This window comes from Pinus tabuliformis, chromosome Q (assembly GCF_031772625.1).
Source record: "Pinus tabuliformis cultivar Carrire ecotype Pingquan chromosome Q, CPIR1, whole genome shotgun sequence".
Lineage (NCBI taxonomy): Eukaryota > Viridiplantae > Streptophyta > Pinopsida > Pinales > Pinaceae > Pinus > Pinus tabuliformis.
Genome location: NC_142296.1, coordinates 659190279 through 659197614, shown reverse-complemented (window position 1 = coordinate 659197614; position 7336 = coordinate 659190279). Strand labels below are relative to the sequence as shown.

The following is a 7336-nucleotide window of genomic DNA, read 5'->3' as shown; positions in this document are numbered from 1 at the left end:
AAGCAAAATATTACCTATGTGGCTTAGGAGGCACAGGAAATATTTACACAAGTTCATGAATCTTCTAGTTTCCTTGCTAGAAAGAATAAACCCATCTATGCTTTACAACAACAAACTCATCAATTGCTCAACCAAGCCTTTCTTACGCCTGACCTCGATCAACAAAAGGACTTGTTTTCCTTGATTGAATTGCTAGAGAAACATATCCAACAGATTGAGGATGACTCTTGAGCCACCAAGGCTATGCTACATGACCTCACGCCACCAACAAATAACCATTTTCAGAAGATGTGGTAGCTCAACACTATAGTGGAGACCCAATGGAATGCCCTCATGACTACCTAACCCGACTGAACGACAACTGAACTTACAACAAAATTTCTTGAGCAAGCTACTCCTCTATGGATTCTTGGAGCATGGCGATTAGCGAATACACCCAATTCAAAACCAAATCCATACAATATGTCCCGGGGTTGGGTCCTTCATTTGAAGGATAACTTACAACACACGAAGGAACAGTTCGGGAAGAAGCAACACAAGCAGGATCCCGACAACAACAAGGAGAAGCAACAACATCAGCCAAGGATTGACTCAAGGACGATTCAATCAATTATGGTTGGGGCATGTTGGGTCCTTCTTTTTGGGGATAGAATTTTGACACATTTTGACCAAGTCTGACCGAAAGGCAGTTGCATAGGAAACCACTAAAGGAAAGAGAGAAAATCCAATAAGATCTTTCAAACATGGAGGTTGGCAAGCGAAAAGAATGGGAAAATGCAAGCAAATAGGTGTTCACATAGGTCACCAAGAAGAGATGGAGTGGTTGCAATGGATTCATAAAAGTCATCAAAGAGGGAATTGTGTAGCATCTGAGGAAAAGAATGCCAGTTAAGGCGAGTGAAGTTTATAAAATCCAAAGGAGAAGGAAAAGAAAGGAGGAGGAAAAAGCTCATATGCTGAGATGTTTTTGTTGAGTCTATTGGAATTGGTTTTGTTCTTAGTTATCTACTTTTGAGCTAAAATATGATGATTCTTCTTATCCCTTCTAATAGGCCACAGTGCCAGAATGTAATGATATCTTAAGTTAATGGAAAGGAGTTGTGGGATTGTTCTATGGTTCTGAATGTGTTAGTTTGCATGGCCCTCTCTAAAATTGCCTTATTCATAAACATGAATGTCATTTGTTTCTTTCGATGTGTTTCAAGTCATACTTTGTGCTAACTGTATGTTAGATAATGTGATTTCTTAGAATAGATGTGAATGATAATCAGTGAGCAACCCTCCTTGATGTCTGGTTCTAGTAACTATCCTAGTAAGGTCTTGGCATGACTTGGGTGAGACACCTTACTTCTTCTAAGTAAGGTGAAAACGTCGGCATTGCGCTAGACTACAATTAACCCTTTGTTAGCCCCTACATCTAAACCCAGGGTCTCTACCTTTTACAATTTTTTGCCAACACAACCCAACCATCAATTTGAACACATCACAGGCCACTCAGTTGATCATTGCACGAGTCAACCCATTGACCATTATTCAATCACTCAGTCAACTTCTCCATGAGTTGACCCATCAACTATGCAATCAATCATCCCATCGACTGCTCTTCTAGTTGACTCGATCGATTGTCTCCAATAAAGGTGTGATGCCTAACATAACCTAAGGTTTTGATACAAATTACAATAAGTTTAAGCCAACAAAGTGGTTAAAATATGTATAAGACATACTTAAGAGATTCATTTATTGGGTAAACAAACAACTATGTCATTATGTCACATGGTTCAATCCCATATGAACCATGTGGATCGATGGAAAATAATGGGTTTAGTATCACATGCCCAAGTAGAATAAATTTGGATCTATTCTTTACAAAATGTGCATTGAATTACTCTTGAAGTAAGAGATGAAATGGATTAAGAATGATGACCTAGAGAAATTAGGGTTGAATGATTACAAGTGGTGTTTGAGTCAATGAGTGATCAAGTGATCAAATTTATGCTCGAAAATGAAAGTGCCTAGAACTTGTTGAAATCGGTGCCAAATCAAAGTGCCCATCATTCTGAATCCAATGACATTCATTTCACATTAATCTGACACCGGATGTTGAAGTTATCATCTGTTGATCGTTTTCCCAAACAGGTAAAAAAATTGCAGGTGACAAGCTGACTGTACATTTCTTGGCCAATGGCAAGTTGCCACTTGGCCACTCCAGATTGGTAAAAAAATATTGGATTTTCATGGGTTCAAATTTTTTATTATATTTTTGGTTGACTGTCTTATTTGGTGGCTCTAATGGTCGGAGACCACGTGGGCCAATGGTTGGCTACCACGTGGCCCCCTCGTGGCATGGAAAATTTTGGTTAAGGGATGAAGCACCTCACAGGATTTGATCGGCGGACCAAGAACCAAGCAGTAAGAACCTCTACCACTGTGACATCGCCATGAGACTTAACCACTATAGTCTCTCAACCTTATTTAAATGTGATCACATTGTATTTTGGAGTTAGGGTTGAGGCTAAGCCCTGACCCTGGTCCTCGCGCCCTCAGAACCAAGGGGCGGGACCATAAGCTAGGGCTTAGCCCCAACCCCAAGCCATGGTTACATCCATATGTTTTAAACATCAAAGCGGACCACGGGCGGAGTTGGATGGGGGCTAGCCCCTAGGGTGCGGAGACAAGGCCATATGCAATCCCATATAACCATCGTCGGAGCTATCGGAAGGGGTCAGCCCCTAGGGCGTAGAGCGAGGGCCAGCCCCAAGGCCAATGGCTCATAATATGACCACCACCTCTGACTTTTTCTATGCCCAAAAAATTCAACACCAAATATGGTTCTATGTGCCATCACATGACCATGTTGCAAATCGTTGGGGGCCTGATCGGCAGGGGCGCGTAGTTAGCCCTAGCGCCTATGAATGTGGCCCCCATACGACCACAATTTTTGAAATTTTGGGGGTTACACGACATTTAAAGTTTCCAACAAATTCGCTCATCGGGCATGATTGTAGGCCATATTTGCATGCCAGTTCCGAGTTTGGGGCGCTCAAGCTAGGTTTAGGTCGAATTGTAGGATGGTTAACATAAAAGTTCATGAGAGAGCTTGGAAGCTCATAAATTTTGGATTTTTTTATCCAAATTGAGCTCAGAAAGAGGTTTCTTAGGGGTTTTTGGATGTTCTGAATCCATTGGTAACCTCTATTTTCTGATTTGAGCACATCTACAGGGTATTTTTGTAGGTTTGAGACTAAAGGTGTATGGATCAGTCAGGGTTTGGAAGCAGTTATGGGAAGTTTTTGGGCATGGAGAAGACCTTGTAGGGGTATTCTCACTTCCAGAAGGCTACTGTAATAGTTGTAACCAGCAGGGTTCAACCCAGGTTCAACTTCTCTTATCATGAAGTTTTGATTATATGTTTCAATGTGGAATTGAAACATGCACATGATGTTTTTAGCTCATTTCAGTTGAAGTCTGTCATTTTTGAAGGAGATGTTTTGAGTTGTTGATGTTATGAGAGTTCTTTGTAGGAGAACATTACCTTGTAGGGGTAACAACCACATATTGAACTGCAGCAAATGTTTATGTACTTCACTGAATATATGAGTGGTCTAGCCATGTTGACAAGCCTAGAGATGTAGCCCATGGGGGTGAACTTCGTCAACAAACCATTGTCTTGCTCTTCTTTATTCCTTCATGGATTATGTGTGTTATGTTCGTTATGTTCAGTTACATATGAAGACTAATTCATGTTTGAAGAGAAATTTAATAAACCTATTGTTTCAAGACCCATTTTTAACCTTGCAAAGCATTGACATGATCCCAAGTTTTGTTTTATTCGATTTTGTAAAAGAGAAAGAAATCACCTAATCCAATTTTAGATCAATGAGGGAGTGCTATAAGCAATGGGGAAACCATTGTCATTTCCAATGGAGACAATGATCTAACAAAAGAGCTTGAGAGCCTAAAGAACAATAAGAGTTTGACAAATATAGTGGTTATTATTCTAGTGAGGACTGAAAGGACATACAAGACTCTTTGTAGGAGAAAGAAGGTAGAGGAAACTCCCATTGCACATATCAAAACCCAAACCCAAACCCAAAATCTTAAAAGGAGCCAAAGTCTTAACACTAATGACCTAAATTGTTCATAGGGGCCAAAAGTGCTCATAACCATACATCAAGAAGATGCATGCAAACCCAAACCCTAGCACATTGCCAAATCCAAAAACTACAATCTACTTGAATAACTAAACCAATGGCCAAACATATTGTGTTGAAAAATATAAATAGGATCATCAACTTTGTAAAAATAATTCCCACCAAAAAAATACACCTTTTCCAGCACCATACAATCCATCACATTGATATTCTAGTATTTTTTTGCCACTCCATGAAAAAATCCTCCTCTATTTCCTTGTAAACACTATCATTGCAAATAGAAAAAAGAAAAACATTGTGATGGAAAATAAGAATAAAGAATAACATAACGAAGAGAGAACTTCAATTATCTTTTACCATTGATGTTGTTGGCTATGGGAGAGTACATAAGTTGACATTTAGTGTGTTTCTCCATAATCTCGACAATTTCCTTGTAGCAATGGCTGTAAACAAAAGACCATATTCCATTGAAATAGATAGTAACCCAATACCCAAAATGGCAACATAAATGGGTTATACCCACCATGTGCGACTAAACCAAAGGAAACCATAGCAAATGTCGAATAAACACTAAGTGATACACATTTCAACCCATGAATAAAGGAGAACAAGAAGGGGAAGCCATATATGTCATGGACAAGCAAGCAAAGGCATTGTCCAAGGGATGGTTGTTATTATATGTAGGAGGAGACCACTAACAACAATAAAGGGAGAATAGGTTATGGGTATCCTTTACATCAATGTTGTGTATCCATGGTTAACAAGAAACAAAGACCGTTGCAAATTGTTTTGTATCCATGGCAAGAAAGAAAAAAAGCCCATTGAACATTGCCAAGGAAAGGAGCAACTAGAGGAGGTGCTTCAAAGTGGTACCAAAAACCATGAAATGAAATTAAATACGAGTGGAACAACTCACGTACCCTCCTCCGCATAGGTATGCAAGGTGGCCATTTCAAATGAAAATTGAAGGTGTCTACATGGCCAATAGAGTCATTATATGGGTGAACCATGTTGGCCACTAGCCAAAACATTGTGCAAAACCATAACCACGTTTTAGTGGATGGGAATTGTTCTCATGTGTGAAGGGTGCAATGCAATGGATAAGCTACTAGTTAGGTCTGCCTCAAAATTGGTCATGGGTCGTTTGTAGGGTTGTTGACTCTCAATTTCGCTGCCATCTCACCTAGTTAAACATGATTGGTATTGTTATCGTCATTGGACTTTCCTTTGGATGTCTTTTGTGTACTTTTTTCTAAGTCGGTTACTTGATATGGTTTGTTCGTCTAGTGGTGGGCCAGAATGCTTTGAACCCCAATTGAATCTATTATGGATGGTATTGTCATTTCATCTAAACAATGATGTGGTATAAGATCTATCAGACAGGGTCAATTGAAGATTGGTTATAGGGTATTAGTAAGATTATCGACTCCCAATTTAACATATTATAAAAACATGAAAGATAAGTTAAGACAAGCGCATTTTAAAAAGTAATTTGAAAAAAAACCTTACATCTAAGTTAAGGCAAACACATTTAAAAAAAACGAAAAAAACAAAACAACTTCTCCATTCTACTTAAAATTGGGTTGGTTATGAACCACTCTTGGCCTCCCTCCCATGATGTAAATAGTTCCTCCTCAATACTTAAGTTTGTCGTTTAGGTTGATAATATAACTTAGCCATATTAAAAAATTGGGAAAATTTGTGGAATAATGAATGCCAAAAGACCATGAAAGAAATTTTTTGATCGGAAGACAACTTGTGGGCCATGCAAAGGGTGATAAGGTTCATGGATATCTAAGGTTCATGGATATCTTTTAGTGGGGCCGAACCCCTTTTATCCAAGTTTCTTCCCCCTCACACATAATTTAAGATGACTATTATCAATACGAATCTTTCAGACATTCATTTTCCTGCACGTATTTGACGCTCAGTCTACGACGACACCAAGGTCGCGTTTGTCCGCACGCCATCTATAATGTCCATGGCGGCTAACACATTCAAAGAAAATTCCACCAAGTGAGGTATCTCCATCCAATCATATACTGACAAATTACAGGCGACGCCATCTATTAATGTCCATGGCGGCTAACACATTCAAAGAAAATTCCTCCAAGTGAGGTATCTCCATCCAATCATATACTGACAAATTACAGGCGATGCAATCTGTCCGGCACACCTCTAGTGCGCGCGAAGCATCTGGACTCGCGCCTTTCTCTCCTATTTATTGCCCTCCTCTTCCTCCCTGCTTTATCAGTCAATATCGTTTGAATGCTTTTGAAATCGTGAATTTCTGTCCGAATCTCTGCAATTCTTCACACTGTACTCAAAATTCGGTGTCAATTGAAGGGAGTATCAATCTCTGTTTCTGCGATTCATACAAATTTGTGGCAAATCAGCAATAAAGAAGTCAAAAAAATGGCAGCGAATACGCCTGTGTTCACAATAGCAGCTGCGGTTGCCGCAATTGGGGCTTTCTGCAGGTTCGAATCTCATCGCCTTCCATCAACATCAGATACGGATGGCCATCATGTAAGTATATGAAAAATTGCTTCTTCATCATTTTGGGTTCTGCGAAGAGGGGAGGGGTTACTGTTTCTTGTTTCTTGGGGTTAGGTTTTCTAATTATGGTGGTTTTTGGGTTCACAGGATCAGAGTTACAGTCGGCAGGGCGGTGAATTAAATAAAAAAGCAAAGGAGGAACGGACGACAGTAAAGCTTGCCCCTGAATTTGACGGTCTCCACTGCTATGAGACGTTGGTTAGGTTCTGATTGATGTGTGGATGAACTTAACCAGCCAGCAAATTGAATTTCACTGATGTGATAAATTATGTAAAATATATTCATTTAAATTATATTTTTGGACGACTTTCCCTTCTTTGTATTTCCTGAACAATTTCTTTAATTTAATTCTTCCGATTATTTTTTAATGATTATCCCACAGTTTTAGCTCGCCAAAATTTGGGCATTCGAATTCTGCTAAAATTGCCCAAAATCGTGGATTCTAATGACACAAATTCAGAGGGCCATTTAAAACCTTTACAGCACAGAATCTGTATCATGGAGTCGCAACGCTGGCAGTTTGTATTTTAAAATGCTTTTTATTTTTTGTGCATTTTTTTCACAATTTTTCCCCAGCGGTATAATATGCAGAATTCGGTATATAATTTGCAGAATTGAAATGTTCA

General features: G+C 39.2%; 1 long non-coding RNA gene across 1 annotated transcript; it reads left to right on the top strand.

Annotated features, from left to right (window-relative positions):
- Window positions 1–6292: 6292 nt before the first annotated feature.
- On the top strand, window positions 6293–7016 carry LOC149221250 (uncharacterized). The gene is made up of 2 exons (XR_016248831.1): window positions 6293–6680; window positions 6798–7016. It is a non-coding gene; the product is annotated as an uncharacterized LOC149221250 (long non-coding RNA).
- Window positions 7017–7336: the final 320 nt, after the last annotated feature.